This window comes from Corvus moneduloides, chromosome Z (assembly GCF_009650955.1).
Source record: "Corvus moneduloides isolate bCorMon1 chromosome Z, bCorMon1.pri, whole genome shotgun sequence".
Lineage (NCBI taxonomy): Eukaryota > Metazoa > Chordata > Aves > Passeriformes > Corvidae > Corvus > Corvus moneduloides.
Window position 1 is genome coordinate 72,458,173 of NC_045511.1, and position 16,556 is coordinate 72,474,728.

General features: G+C 37.1%; 1 protein-coding gene across 19 annotated transcripts in view; it reads right to left on the reverse strand.

The window, feature by feature from the left end:
• PAM (peptidylglycine alpha-amidating monooxygenase) overlaps positions 1–16,556 on the reverse strand; it is a 122,703-nt gene that overhangs the window by 90,936 nt on the left and 15,211 nt on the right. Inside the window, exon 1 of one of the 19 annotated variants that reach the window (XM_032095845.1) lies at positions 6,648–6,737. The exons of the other annotated variants lie outside the window; for them this stretch is intronic. The gene's annotated coding sequence lies outside the window, so the exon portion shown is untranslated. Of the gene's footprint in view, positions 1–6,647; positions 6,738–16,556 lie in introns of those variants that run through there. 19 annotated transcript variants of the gene reach the window in all.

Below are 16,556 nucleotides of genomic sequence, written 5' to 3' on the forward strand. Positions count from 1 at the left end.
TGATAGCTATAACTATTTGTATTAAAAGGGAGAGATCATATATTTTTTTCCTATCCCCTGTTGAACATCCCCTACAACAATGAAATGCTTGGCTGTGTACGGTACCCCCAAGACAACAGACATATCTTCATCCTTCTAGCACCTAGCTGAATTCACTGAAGAGGTTTTTTTGTTGGTTGGTTGGTTATAATTAGCTCACGCTCAGCACCAAGTAATACTGACTGCCACTCAGATATGCTTCACCTACAAGCTTCACCTGTGTTTTAATTACTACAGCAAAACCATCCACTATACCTCCAAAGGCTCCACAATTATGTAACATTAAAAGATAAAAACTCTTTTAACTAAAGGAGGTTACCCATGGTAGTCATAGTGCACTGCTTGCAGAGGAAATGGTTAAAATACTGAAATATTGATAAAGCTTAACAGCTTCCTGAAAAAATAGTTTTCTGTAGAAGTGGATGTTGAAAATGTCTTCTTAAATGAACTCTCATTCACTCATAAAATAAAAATACAAGCCTAGAGTTTACACTCCAGTACAAAAAATACTATTATAGTTGGGTATTTATCTACCTTTTTGAAGCATTCTTCTCCAAAATTCACCAATAAAGCTTTTAAGGCTATGTTAACAATGAAGAATCTCATACTCTCTTGTCCCACAAAAACTTCATGAAACAGTGAAAGATAAAAGATGTAACCTACATCTGTTAAACATAACAAAGACCTGCACAGCATTCAATCCCACCTGAAGAGTAAAGCACACATATTACAGAGCTCTGACACATAAATAAAACTAAGAAAAAACTGATACTAGAAAATCATTCCTAAAGAACACCAAGGATGAAGAGTATGAAACACATACAAAAACTAACTCTTTATGTACTTCTCTATGAATGTGGGTATCATGTGTATCCTGTATATAATTAAAATATATAATAAGAGACTAATTCACAAGTGCTTCCATGGAATTCTATTCCTAGAGCTTCCATGATACAAGGCAGTAGCTGATTAACTACGGATTGGGAACCAAAGCACAAGTTCATGCAAGGCCTCATGTAACCAAGCCAAGAGCTAAAATCCTGCTCACTCATACCAGAGCACTGCTTGCAACAAATCATCATACCAGTTCTTGCAAAGTCCCCTTGCTGCCTTCAGTAAAGCTCACCAGAGAAAGTACACACCACAATTAAATAGGACAATTCAAAAATCTTACCCTGGAGTTGACTGTCAGGTGGAACATCTCCCTATTACAGTATCTCATTTTAGTTACAGACAAACAGAAATACAATACTTACCACTTGTAGTTCTTACAAGGTAACCTCTATTAATGGGTGAGCTTCTGTAACCAACAAGTAAGATACAACATACACTTTCATACTTACTCTAATTAAAGGAGAATATATTTATAAAGCCTCATTATCTCTCAAGAACCTAATTGCTTTATGGTTTTTCTTTTTCAAGCCTGAACTGAAAAAAAAAATTGCATTAAAACAAGCTCAGGTCTTTCCTAAATGAAAGAAATTGCCAAGTATCACCTTGTTAGGATGAAAGAAACAGAATCCAATTCTTTTACTGCCCCAAACATGACGGCCTTACCTCTTTCATGTCCCAGGATGTGCCTAATTTGCTATTTGAGACAAACATATGAAAACAGACAGTCCTCTTTCCAAGATTTCCTGAAATCACAAGTTAGGGACCAAGTGTCTTTCTCCCTTTTGTCTTTAGTAGAATTGATGGCATGCTTGGTTCCATGTATGTTTGGGTTCCTCTGTTTTCCTTTGAGGATGGCAGATGACTTTCACACAAAAAAAGGAACTGCATCAGCCTTCTGTCTCCCTTGTAAAGCCATTGTTCCTTAAGAATCCAGTCAATTTAGAAGAGGAAACAGCTACTATTTTTAGCAGTTTTGCAAATCTGCACTGAGTCATACTCAGACAAACTGATTAATTGTTCCAGGATTATTTTGTGAATTCAGCTGCATGGCACAGGATGGGCGAAAAGGCTAAGCAAAAGCACTCCACACTAGTCTGGTCATTCACTAAACAGTTACCACATCCAGAAAGTCTACAGCAGTGATTACGTGAGCTGGCAGTGAGGCTAAACTCAAGAGCGGTCAGCCAGGGGGACCCCTGAGGCATTCCCGTTTCCAGGTTGGTTTCTTCAAGAAAGAAAGGGAGGGATGGCATACTAAGTGGAGTACTTCGAAGTGGTTCAGATTTAATCTAGCTTTTCTAGGAATACCTCAAGGAAATTTGTACTGTGACATTCCTTCTAATGGACTACATAGACTCCTTTAAACACCAGAATGTGGCAACACTGCAGTTCTACAGTGCTTTTCTGAAGAACTTGCTCCTTTCTTACCTTTAAATACACATACCACTTCTCTAAAGGCATTTCTCTAAAAAAGCAGTATGGAATCAACTACTACCTTCAAATTATGTTAATTTTTTAGTTAAAGAAGAAACAAGCAAACAAACAAACAAAAAAACCCCACCCTAGAAGTAGCACAGCGGTTGTAAAGTTCTGCTTTCTTGTAGCACTCTGATCCCTCTTCACAAGTTCATAAGACACTCCTTACATATCATCTAGTAACAAGATTCACCAGCCTAGCTCTACCACTCAACTCTAAAACAAGACAAACACTACTAGACTGTCTCAGCAAGTAGTGGAAGTCATACATGGAAACCTTCCAGAAAGATCCAAGACTTTAATTTCTGTAGAAATCCAGATAGACTGGCTTAGTTCTAAGACTTGAAAGTTCCCTTTTGACTCCCACCCTTTCCCACCATAAAGAGCTTACAGATCTACATCCAGAAAAGTGAAAATAAGACTCACACCAATTATAATGTTCAGCTTTCACTGAAGTAAATATAATTTTTTTTCAGCCAAGATTTCAGCAGCACCTCCAACTGAAATAATTTACTTTTATACTCATTCTATTGCATGTAAAATAATATAAAAATAGCTCTGTTAAAAAAAACCCCAAACCAACAAGACAAACCCCTACCTACAACCTCTCTGAGGTAACACATGACATAACTTAGGAACAACACCACTGAACCATAAATTAATGCCTCTTCTAGATGCACAACATTGCTTCTATTCTTAGGTTAAAAAGATTGAAAACAAGAAGGCAAAACAATCATGTGGTTTCAAAATTTTGACCTATATTCAGGGAAAAAAAACCCACATAACAATACAACGACTTGGAGGATATGGAATAGGATGACTGAAAAACAGAACAGAACCTATACATGTTTGCATGTACAAATGAAGAAGCTCAAAATGAAATTCTAAGGAAAAAAATATCACCGAAGTCCTATTTCCCCCACTTGACATTCCTGACACTGAATACTGTCAAGATATTCTCTTGCTTTTTAAAAAATTCTCCAGAATTAGGTGTTGTACATAAATATGGCAGAGACAAACCAGCAAATTCAGAATAACACAAGCTCTAGAGAATGGTAAAATGTTTTTCTTAGCACACCATTATTTTTGTTGTATATTTACCTTTATAGTTTTTTTCCCCTTGAAGAATATCTAAGCCACCCATCACTACAAAATGACCATATTCACAGTATATGACAATATTCCCAACACCTGAAGACAATAATTTTAGAACAGGAGAATATAATTTTGGAAATCAATACGCTAGTTACCAGTCAATACAGAATGGAAATATTTATAAAAGCCTTGAACTTTAAAAATCCATTCAGGAGAATGTCAGTTCTTTCTAACTACCCGTTCTGCCTGTTTTAATTATCATTATTACACAGATTTAGACAAACATGTGCACATGGTTCCAGACAAAAGAAAAGCACTTAGGAAAAAAAAAACAGTTACAAAAAAATTATGCAGATTGTTCTTCATTTTCATACAGCCACAGAGGGGAAACTCTATCTAGTGCACAGCTGAAGCATGATTTTTGGAATAATGCAGGAGGAAAGAAAAGATAAAAAAGACACAGCTGTTGCATAGTTGCTTATGGATTTTTCTACATTTTTAATAGTCCTGATTAAATTATCCAATCTTACAGAAATATATGAATGCTTATCTACAGGTAATTAATTACATTTTGACAGAACAAAATTATTAGGTACTTTTCTGTAAGCAAATCCTAGCAAGATTAGGGTACATCTTTTCTCCTATTAACTGAAATACCAAGCAAACCACAGAGCCTTCATCCCCCATTCCACATGCATGCGTACAAATAATGTCAGAAGAGATAGGACACAATTGAGTAAACTTTACTGATTCTGAAAGACATTACAATTAACTTCTGCGCAAACAAAGACAAGCTCCATGCTTTAAAGATATAACTATGTAAAATTGCTTAAAGCTTTGTGTTGGAAGAAAATCTGGCCATATCATGCAGACTGAGAAAGGCAAGGTGGTCTCAGTTCCAGGTCCCCACATCCAACCATGGAGAGGTTAAGCATATATCCCCACCATGCACACAAAACATATGTTTTACATACATATTATGTACAAAACTGTACACATGACCAGCCATGGGGCAAGGAGGGAGGTAGAGGAGGAGGGCATAATAATTTAAAACCAGCACATTCCTAGTGTCAGGTCTTGAACTCAATTTCCTTGTTCAAACAAGGTCAAAAATTTATCCAGAATTTCTATCTGAATAGTAACTTCCCCAAATATCAGGGAATATATTCAGAAACTGTCCACAGATTCTCATGTGCCAACCAGCTATTTTTTCTCACAGTTGTATTTGAACAGAGAGATTTTAAATTCCAGAAAAAACCCACCACGATTTTAGGGTACAGTTGTACTAATGGCTAAGTTGATACAGCAGAATATGCTCAGAGCTAATGCTCTGCAGGGCAATTAATTAGATTAATTAATTAATTAGAGAAAGACTACTCTTTTCAGCATTGAATTGACTTAACATCCTCAAAAATTCTTAGCTTTACCTTAGATAATGTTCTAATCTGTTCTCGTTAGATAATATAAACTGAAAGAAATCCCAATTTACCCTGTTCAAGTCTTTTTTTTTCCTTCAAGAACTTCTCCTTCAGCCCATATTTAAGGTATCTCTTATCTCTCTCTTCATCTTCATCTTTTTGAAACTCACTCTGTGATGTCCTTCTGTAGGTCACTATTACAGTACTATTTGAAAAAAGCATGTTTCTTTCTTTAAAGTAGTCTTCATCCTTTCCCCTCAGTTCTCCTGTAATCCTGCTTGTTTTCTGCTCAGAATGGAGAAAACACAGCAATGATTAATGACACCACTGCAATGGAAGATCTCAAGAGTGCACCCAAACATGCATCCTTATAAATGACCTAACAGGATTATAGTGGAAAAACAAACAGAAACCCTGTTTCTGTAATGAACTGTTTGAATGTGAAATCTGAGCATAGAGTCAGAAGACCTGGTGGGAGGAAAAACAAATCCATTAATAAACATGAAAAAGAAGCTCCCATCTACAAACTACTACTACATCATTAGACACACATTCACTTAAGAAACACACATATTACATACTGGCTGGTTATGTCTAACATGCCAAACTGAAAACCAACCAAACAAAAAACATTGAATGAAAAACAAACCAAACAAAAAAGAATGTACAAAAAACCCCTAGTCTAACCTCCTGTGCTAAAACAGAAAAGATGCACCATTCCTAGAGCCATAAAGGAGGACACTGTGACCAATTCAAACTTGCATTAAATACATAAACAGACTTTATTTTTTTAAGTGTCAAATATCAAAGTTAATAGGTATCAGAATCGGAAGGGGTGTTGGTTTCTTCAGTTTATCTAAAATACTATTCTTTTCCATATTAATGTCCAAACTAATAGCTAGGCAGTCAAGAGAGAGAAAAAAAGAGCACATAAATCTTTATACTAGAAAGCAAAAAATCCTCAGTCCACAAGGAATTAAAGATACTCAAAAGGCACAGTATTGTCACTAGACTATCTTTCCTATTCTTCTAATGCACCACATCTATTGCAATTAATAGCACTAAAAACTAAGTGTCTCATCAGTCAGTGCATAATAAGCATTTTGCTTAAGAAATGCCAAGAGAGGACCCCTTTTCCCAAAGCAGACTTAAGTGTGTAAATAAGCCAAGAGATGTTATGGTCAAAAAGCGGAAAACAGGCAGAGGTTAAGAAAAGTTATTTGCATACTGGATATGCATGAGGGGGGGAAGAAATAGAGGTACACTGGTGGACTTGTACAATACATACCACCTTAATGTAGAATTTCCTGCAACACCAAAGCCCTTTTTTAATGTGGGGGATGGGGGGGTTTTGTTTTAATAATAATTTTTTTTTAAAGTGAACATTTTTCTCTTCAGTAGTACTCCCATTACATTATTTGGATGATCATCTTATGATTAAAAATAAAGCTCTGCAAATTTAAATTGGTAAAAACCTTCTAACTATTGAATAAGTCAGGTTTTTTACTTCAGGGATTTTTGGTTTTTATATTTTTGTTTTTTATATTTATGAAAATTACCTAGAGTTTGTCATTACATTTAAATTACACCAAGCTATGCACAAGTGGTTCATCTAAAACATACTTTATGCAATTAGTGAACAACAGGGAATAAGAACTAACCAACACTGAAACTTCAGTGTGAGGATACATAAAAATTACTCAATACGAAGCAAAAGTCACTTACCTTCCAGTCTCATGAATTACTAAAATAACACTGGATAACAGAATGTATGGAGAGATCTTTAGTGAGGGCTGAATCATCTTCATGCAGACGCTCTGAACAGCCCCTGTATGCATACTGACATCATCAGTAAAGACGTGGAGGCAAAGGATACTATGGTAACCACGCAATGTGCTGAGAGAGAAGCCTTTAATTGCTTCAACAACTTCCTGCGGCTCGTGCTACTAGGTTTCCATTTGCTCAGAAAGAAATGAAGGCTGTCACAGAGGCAGTGTGATACTGCGCAGAAAAAAACCCTCCACTGAATCCTGATTCTGTTAATTGTGATGTGACTTTTTAAATGACAAGTGTCATAGCTTGAATCTGTTACTGAAATCTTCTGACATCTACAAGATTTGTCAGGAGTCACAGGTCAAGAAACAATACTGTCAGGTAGCAATTTTATAAGCATTTCTGTTTTCTCTATGCATTGATACCATCACATTGAGATATTACCTTCTTCAAGTCACAGCACAGTTTTAAGTGTAGAGCGTTCTTCTGCACCAGAGGGTAAAACAGTGTTCACAACAAAACCTGAAGTCCAGCTAATACTAAAGCTCAGGTATAATATAAACTGACATGCTGCGAAACAAGGTATTTATCCTGGTATCCTGTCTCTTTCAACTTCAATGACTATTAGCCAGTAGACCACTTACCAAGGACAAGACTCTGGGAAATATTACCAGCAGTGACATGATATGGCCCAAAGATAGCTGAATAAGATGATTTTGGCTGTTTTCCAGAAAACTGGACTACTATCTCTCCATTTTACATACAAATAGTTCAGCAGATATTTACTTGTTTTCTCAAAACTGAAGAATAACCACATGACTAACAATCCAATCAGAATCACACAGTTAGTTGGGATTCTCCCAGTTTGGAGTATCTAGAAGGGCCACCATAAACAGGTTGTTTAATCAATGCCACTGTTTCAATTTTAATGTCAATCAAACTCCTGTGAAGAAGTTATGCTTTCCACAGTTAGGTTGGAAGTCCTCATCATGAAATGCATGGGTTAAGAACGTTACTGGGCCAACCACTTTCACAGCTAGATGTCATCTGGTCTTACAGACCAAATTTTGCACTCCTATTTTAAAAAGCACATTTCATGGCCCCCTTTTCAAACACAAGTGCAAATTCCCTCAGATGCTTCACACACATGCTGCTTTTCATTGGAAATTTTCTGCACACACACGGTTTCAAAACCATTTGATCTAAGGAACCAAGGGTATTGTCCTCCACCCCAGTATTTTTATGTATATAATGCTATGCACACTTTAGGGGAAAAGGTAGAGAGAGAATAGAAGTAAAAAACAGCTAGAGAGTTGCCTTTATCACAAGTTACAACTCAGTTAAGCTCCCACTAACTGCAGCAATGCAGAAAGCCGTAACAAGAAGCTTCTTATGTTGATCCTCTGTTGAGACCAGTATTATGTCTACAGCGGACACTAACAACACTCACCCATGCATAAATACAGAGAAAAACAGCAGCTGAACACAGTAGCTCAACAAAAACAGAAGACTGTACCCTCTCTGTTCCCTCCAACTCCATCTTCAGAGACTGATGTTACAAGCATGGCAGCTCCTTTTAGGAAGCCCAAAAGTCAAAAGAGCCACAGCAGTATGAACAGTGAAACTTCTTCTAAATCCAAGGTATGAGAGAGGTAAAGGTGCTTACCATCTCAAATTAATTTCCAAGTTAATAGCTTAAAAAAGGAAAAAGAAGAAAAAAACCACATTAGCCTGAAGCCAAATAGAAAAGCTTGTTCTAAAATGAAAGCACTAAACTTCTGACTATTGAGTTGAAAATACAGTTACAAAGGATGAAAATGAAAACACAATTTTAAATTGCTAGATGACACATTGAGCTTTTAAAATTACACTTATGCAAAATATCTTTCCCACAATCTCCTTCCTGTTTTGGGAAAGGGAAGATCAGACAGTACCTGCAGATCTACTAAATTACATCCATCCTCTCAGAGGAAGTAATAATAATCAAATAAATCCCTCAGTTGTCTTGATTTAGCAGCTAAATGTCTCAGGTTTTTCCAACTAGAATCTCATGTAAAAGTGTTTCTCTGGGTCAATTCCACAACTTCCTCTTCACCTATAGTTAACTCACTTGACTGCATTAAAAACTAAATAAAAGGCTACATCGTCCAGTCCTTGAACAGTAACTTAATTTAGTATGGAATGCTAGTACTCTCAGGGTTTGTATATAAAACATCCCTCTTGCAATTGCTACAGAAAAACAACCGATTTAGGCTAGATACAAAGTAGGGAGACGGGTATCAGAGGCGGATTAAAAATACCAAATGGCACTTTTTCATCCTTCTTAGTATTTCTTTGAGCTGAATAAAGTTTGGTTTCAAGAGGGCAAAAAAAAAAAAAGGAAACCACAATAAGCAGTCACAATATTTTTGAATGTCTATAAACAGACACAAGCTTAGGGTGTCAGCACGGAATAGGACTGCAAATAATGATGCAATGGTATGTAGAAGAACCATCTTGACATCATTTTTGAGGCCACATGTAATGGTTTCCTCTTATGCCTAAACTCCTACGACTATTACACTAACACTTCACAATCATTCAAGATTCTCATTTCTACAGCAATAGAAAGAATCAAAGAGTAGCTCAAGCAATCACAACAGCATATTCTGAAGTCCTGCTTTTACTAAGAGAGATTTTAATCTATTTCCTGGCACTCTTCCACAAATTTCTTCCTCTACCCAAGAAAGTAATCTGAGGGCTGGAACATCTCTCCTCTGAGGCCAGGCTGAGGAAGTTCAGTCTGAGCTGTTCAGTCTGGAGCAGGAAAGGCTACAGGGAGACCTTACAGCATCTTCCTGTACCTAACAGGGGTTTACAAAAAATCTAGGAAAGGGATTTTTTAGAAGGACATGTACTGTTAGTACAAGGGAAATGGCTTCGAATTGAAACAGAGTATGTTTAGATGAGATATGAAGAAGAATGTTTAGATAAGATATGAGAGTGGTAAGGCACTGGCACAGGTTGTCCAGAGAACATGTGGACGCCTAGTCCCTGGAAGTGTTCCAGGCCAAGTTGGATGAGGCTCTGAGCAACTTGGCCTAGTAGCATGTGTCCCTGCCCATTGCACAGGAGTTCTAACAAGACGATCCTTAAGGTCCTTCCAAACAAAACCAGTAAACAATCCTATAAGTTTCTATAAAATCTCCCCTCTATATTGAAATCTGCGCATATGCCGTTTAAGTCAGTAACTGTCTACCTGCTAAACAGGTAGGTGTAGGACAAGCTGTAAGAGGTACCAGCTTACACAGCAATGAACATTTACCTCATGGTTAAAATACCGCTGAAAATAACAACTATAAAATAATTAGATTATTATTCGTCAAAACAGGAAATACTAAATTGGTATTACACATAAAAACCCATACTGTTAGTATGTAAGGGATAACAAATACCAAGTTAAATTAGAAAATATTTTGAATTAGGAGGCTCATTGTGTTTTATTTCATACACATACACTTGCAACTAAACGAGAGAGATTTCTCTAATTTTTTACAGTGACATGTTGCCAAAACAGAGCTACAGTTCTTATTACAAGCAACATCAGTGGCAAAAAGGAGGCAATCTCCAGCAGCAATTCCTTACTCTGTAGCACTGGATCCTGAACTTGGTCGTAGCATGGAGAAAACACACATAAATAACACAGAGATGTGTATTATAAATAAACACAAATATACAGAAACTGTATACAGCGAAGTATTTTAATTACTTCATGTGGTTCTACTATCAAATTTCTGCAAATCTGGCTCTTACTCAGCACCAGTTCTACTTCAAACATTTGGGCTGGGCAGTCTTAGGCGGCTTTCCTAGAAATAGTGTTAATAGCAGAATGCTACCACACTTCCTTTTTACAGACATTGTTTATTCCTGCACATATCTTCACAATAAACATGTTTTCTGATATTGCAATGCTGGAGGAGAGGACCACTGTGCAAAAACTTCTGGAATGACCAGCACCATCATCAATCTCTTCAAGGAAAGGCAGGGGATGGGGACAAAAGCAGCAGCACAACTGTGTTCTCAATAGGCTGAGACCCTGTTTGTCTCAGCGACACAAACCTTTTCCCCTTAAAGGCCTGGAATACATCCTATTTTTCTAAGTCTATGCATCCCTTTAATTAGCCTTCTTGAAAGAACATTTCCTGCCTGGGCAAATTTGCTTCATGTAAAACAGAGGGATAAACTACAAAAATGAGCACCAGAAAGAGAGAGGACTTTACTTCTAAAATAGAAACAGTGTCATATATTTAAAAATTGCACCTAGGTACTCATATTGATATGCTCACATTTGGAAAAATCTAATTTCTCTGTAGGTATTTTCTACAGTTCAAGTACAACTCTGGAGATTAAGGTCTACACATGAGACTGAACCCCAATACCCACCTGCAATTAATCCTTGTAACATGATGGATCCCTGAAACACACAAGCAGGGTTTTTTGTAGAAAACAAGACTTCTCATAGCTCTGATACATTTTTTTAAAAGGACTCTCAGTGCACACAAAAGGCATTTATAAGTGCAAATATGAGATACCCTCTCATGTTTGTAGGGGTGGAACAGTAGAGATTTGAGAGCAAAAAATGAGGTACTTGCCAAGACTGCTGTCTCTACTGTTGAAACCTCATTTCATTTTTAATTTCTATATTTCAAGCAAAAATATCAAAATCCCAACTTTCCATCATCTAAAAGTTTTAGTCGTGCTCTGTCCAACTATTCCTCACAGAGACACTGAAAAGGAAACAAATACTAACCTTCTTCCACGCCCTTAACAATATGAATGTTCAATGACCAAAAGCCTTCTGTAGTTCTGCAAATGGAATGATAACAGAGCTTTTTATAAAAACCTGACAGGAAAATTTCCTGCTTTGCCCTAAAATGGGGTTGGCCTTCAGTCATTAACTGCCACCATTTCTTCACTGCTCTGCTGGTTTGAAGGCTGACTAAAAGTGCACCAAAGGTCAGCTAAATGCCTCAGAGAACCAAATACCCATACTTCAAAACTCCTCATTCCACTCCACTGTCCTGCAGTAACTTTAACACTTTTATTCCAAGGAGCATGCTCAGTTTACATTGCCTTCAAATCTCAGAGAGGTCTCAGTGACATGTCTATACCTAACTAATTCTGCAATCAGAAATTTATCTGAAGTAGGGCTTTTTCATAATCACCCCAGATTCCTCTTTCCTTTTCAGATGCCTCTAGCCTTTTTTTATAGCAAAATGAGTTACGAAAATACCTCAGCCTGCTTATGGCACAACAGTAAATTACTTGCTATTCATGATCCCAGCCTCAAACTCTACTACTGTTAAGATGAAGTTTGGGACAGTGGTCTTTTGTGAGTTACTTTTCCAGACAAGCAACCCCTAAATGAAAAAAATAAAACAAGAGAATTTGACATGTGGCTTCTATCTCTCTCCTGTAACCACAAAACATCTGACAGAGGGGCACGTAAAAAGGATTAGAATATTGGACCTAGTTTTCATTCTGAAGTGATTTACAGTTTCACAACTAGCACATCTCCACACTGGGTGTTGTACCGATTAAGTGTGCTACTTCTATGTCTTCCAGCAGCTCCTCTCTAGCCTCTACACAGAAATATAAAAGGTCAATTTTGATCAAGGAACCCTTAATATTTAATTAGAACAAGTGAATGCCTTGCAGAACAACTGGAAGGAAAGCTGAGCAAGGCAAGACACGTTTACTAATTTAGCTCAGCTGAGACAGACTTCACAGCGAAAAGAGCAACCTACACTCCTGGTTGTTTTTTTATTCTGGTCCTACAGGTGAGCAAATACAGTTTATGGTGGAAGGTTTATTTTTATTTGAAGATGACTCAAAATGGCCAAATTTATTACAAGACAACAGACATGCTTGTTTACTCAATTAAAACAAAGGACTTGTACCATGGATAGCAAAGTGGAAGTTATGGTTATACCTTAAAAGTTATAACGATCTCTGCAAAACAATCAAGAGCAATACATAAAGCTGTACTATATTCTCAAATAAGGTTTCAGATATAAACAAGAAAGCATAGATATAAAAAACAGAACCAATGCCACTGCATCACAGTTTTGTTACTGATTTCTTTGCCCTATGCTTAATAAACCTACGTAAGTATAAAGAAGGGAAATTACTAAATTCTTGCCAGAGTAAAAAACATATAGAAAATTGTTTTTGATGGCGATTTTTTATTTAAATGGAGCTTGCTTTGTCAGTTTGCAGAAAACAAAAAGTAAATGGAAGCAGAGAAGATATTTTCTTTATAGTATATTAGAAAGAGCTAGATGCTAAGAGAAGCAGGACTTTAACTGATCTTCAAACAAATCACCTTTGTGCTTATCTGCACGTAAATCTATTAAAAGATCCCTCTAGTGCATTAGCTGTTTTTTAAATACAGTAACACAACCTACACACAGTTATAATCCTTGGCTGAAATATCACAATTTCATTAAAAGCATATTCTTTGCTTTTATATCAACACTAGACTGACACAGAAAACAGTGCTTCAAGGCAGACAGCTGACTGCAGCTGTTCTCTCTCACGTACTAGACAAAAGCTAACCCAGAGCAGGACCTGAAACTGTCAATAGCAGCAATGACCACCACTGAAATAAACAAACTCCATGGAATTACTGCATTAACTACTTTATATCATGCAGAGGCATATAAGGAACCTTACTCGAAATGATCTTTTGGTCTCCTTATATATACAGAAAACATATATATTTCTATGTATATATTTCTATACATACAGAAAATTACAGGAAATGTCATACTCAATGTCATGATGCTATCACATCCCAGGGGAAGTCTAGAGCAAGGAAGACATACCCTTGATCATGCCAGGGAATACTTAAGCCAGCTGAACATACTTAAGTCCATGGGTCCTGATGAGATTCACCCATGAACGCTACACTTCATAACCTTTCATCAATCATGGCAACTGCGAGAAGTGCTCAAGGACTGAGGGAATCATCTGTGAAGGGTGAGTAGGAGCCCAGTGAGGTTGTGAAGAGTCTAACTTCAGAGATTTTCGAAATCCATCTGAACATGGTCCTGGGCAACCTGCTTTAGGTGGTCCTGCTTGAGCAAGGTGCGTGTACACAGTGACCTCCAGAGATCCCTGCCAACCCTGACTGTTCTGTGATTCTCTAAAGAAAACTAATAGTTATTTTACCTGTCACTAGGTATTTTGAACTGGAAGAGATGTATGTGCAAACACAATGAGAAAGCATTAACTAGGTCTATGTCATTCATCCCATAGGACTATACACACACAACAAACGTCCCCAGAATTATTCATATTAAACATCATGTTTTGATTTTTCATTGATAGTTTTATTTCATTTACACGCCCAAGTACTAGCAGAGAGGTGCCTGCAAGGTGGCTTCTGTGAGAAGAGAATGTGCCAAAAACACGTGGTACCACATGACCAGAGTAGGGGACTGAGCCCCTGAGTCAGGAGGGTGGTACCCCTGGAGAAGTACACTTACGAAATGTGAAAATGTTGCAGGGCAGAGTGTGAAAACCACAAGCGAGGGACAACCCTGCAGACACCAGAGACAGTGAAGAGAGGAGGAGGTGCTTCAGGCAGCAGGGCCTGCAGCCCCTGAAAAGCCCCACATTGAAGCAGATACCAACCTTGCAACCCGTGAAAGACCCCATGGCAGAGCAGCTAGAGATGCCCTGAAGGAAGCTGCAGCCCACTGGGAGCCCCTTCTACTGTATTTTCAATTGGCAGTAAATCAAATTAATTTTCCTCAAGTCGATCTCTTTGCTTATGATAGTATCTGATGAGTGATCTCCCAGTCCTTACCCTGAGCTGCTCCATCTCTACTTTCTAAGCTCATCGAGGAGGCAGAGTGAAAGAGCAGCTGAGTGGGGATCTGGCAAGGCCAGCCAAGGCCAACCCACACCATATTCCACAGAGATTTAAAAATAAACAGGCCATATTTAGAGTAAGTGATTGACACAACTATTCAGACTCTGATTTCACCAAAGTAGTAATGCAGCTGTGAAACAAGGCAAGTCGTTTTTAGATATGACTATGCCAATCTAGCCTCAACTGAAATTTCAGCTTGCAGTGCAGAACATGGTCAGCAAGTGATAATTGCTGCCCTTGACAACTACTACCCATTCATTAAAAAACAAACACAAAAAACCCAACACCCACAACTTCAAATAAAAGTAATAACCAGATACGATGCTTGACAAAGATCTTACCTCAAAAGGCATCTGGTCTAAGTATCAGTTCATTACTAATAACTGAATATACACTATTATAATTGAAAAGAGATTATATATTCAAATAATGTAGACACACATACTATAACCCAGAAACTCTTCCCAAGCAAACTACTGCGGGTTTTATGTAGGTCAAGTTGTCTTGACAGGGATGAAAAGACAAAACAAGACACAGATGCAGATCTTCATGATTTGAACATCATCCAAAGAAAAGATTTAGTGCTTAACGATAACCACAATAACTATAAGAAGACAAAGCCCTCTTGTGAACATACAGGTACTTAGCACTGACCAACAGAATGACTATCACATACTATTAGAAAATAAATTCCATTCTTTGGAAATATTTGTTCCTGAAAAAATCTGGTAACATAAATTCAAAATTTCAGTTGCAGTTTTCAACAGTGGCCATCTGAATTCAGTGAAACAATAACTCCATATTGATTTCCCCAACTCATTTCTCAAGAAAAAATATACCACACAACAGAAATAAATAAAATGTAAAGGGAGCAACAAAACTAATGAACTATTAAAAAATAGAAATACAAAACATAGAGAAAACTCGACCAATTCAGAAAAGCCAATAACAGGTAAACAACTATTTTGAATTAATGGTTTGAAGACATAACTAAGGAAGATAAGAGTTACCTTTTTAAAAATCCAAAAAATGAAAGGTAGAAATAAAATAAAAAAGGAGGAAAACCAAAACACTCTCAGAAATATGGGAAACATGTATGATTATCCTCCAGTAATATTATTTGTTAGTAAGAAAGTATTAATAATGTGACTGACTGAAAAAATAAAAGGAATCAAGAAGACTACAAGCACCAAAGGTAACAACGCTAACATTCTAATACTTGTGGGCAGTATTGTCAAAAGAGCACTCCTTCCCCTCACAGACACAAATGGTTTAGACAAGGTCAGGTTATAGAGCCAGTTATCTGGAATAAAAGCAATGAAGTTGTCTTTCCTTTAGTTTCCTCCCTTAGCTTCTTTCGCACAAATTTCAAGTTGGAGACTGCCTGACCAGAGTAAGGAAGAGAGAAATTAATGGGAACAACTTTGAGAAAAATATAGTCTACATTGAAAGGCAATTGGTTTAAGAAACAAAAAAAATTGATACTGGTTAAACAGAGAGACAGAACAAGAATAATAGAGTAAAAGCCTAAGTAAGAGCCAACACAGAGGATGGGGATCTGGGGCCATAAGGACAATAAATAACAGTGACAAATGGGGCTTTAATCCACAGCTACCCCTTTTTCTAGCTCACATATTTGTTTGTCAAGATTACCAACAAACCGTAGTAACTACAGATGGTATCTTCTACTCAAAACTGCCAATATACCAAGAAACATGAACCCTAAGAAACTTTCATATTGTATTTCAGTGAATACAAACTCTTCAAAAAGCACTTATATCTAACAAGATTATAATTTACAGTCTACTTTGTAAATGTATCATGTACAAACATCCTCTAAATGGATAGTGGATCTCTCAATAAAAGAGATTAGTGTACAGAGAATAGAGTAACTAAGTATTGAGAACACTATTTGTAGCAGCAAAACCTGCAAATTACCTGAA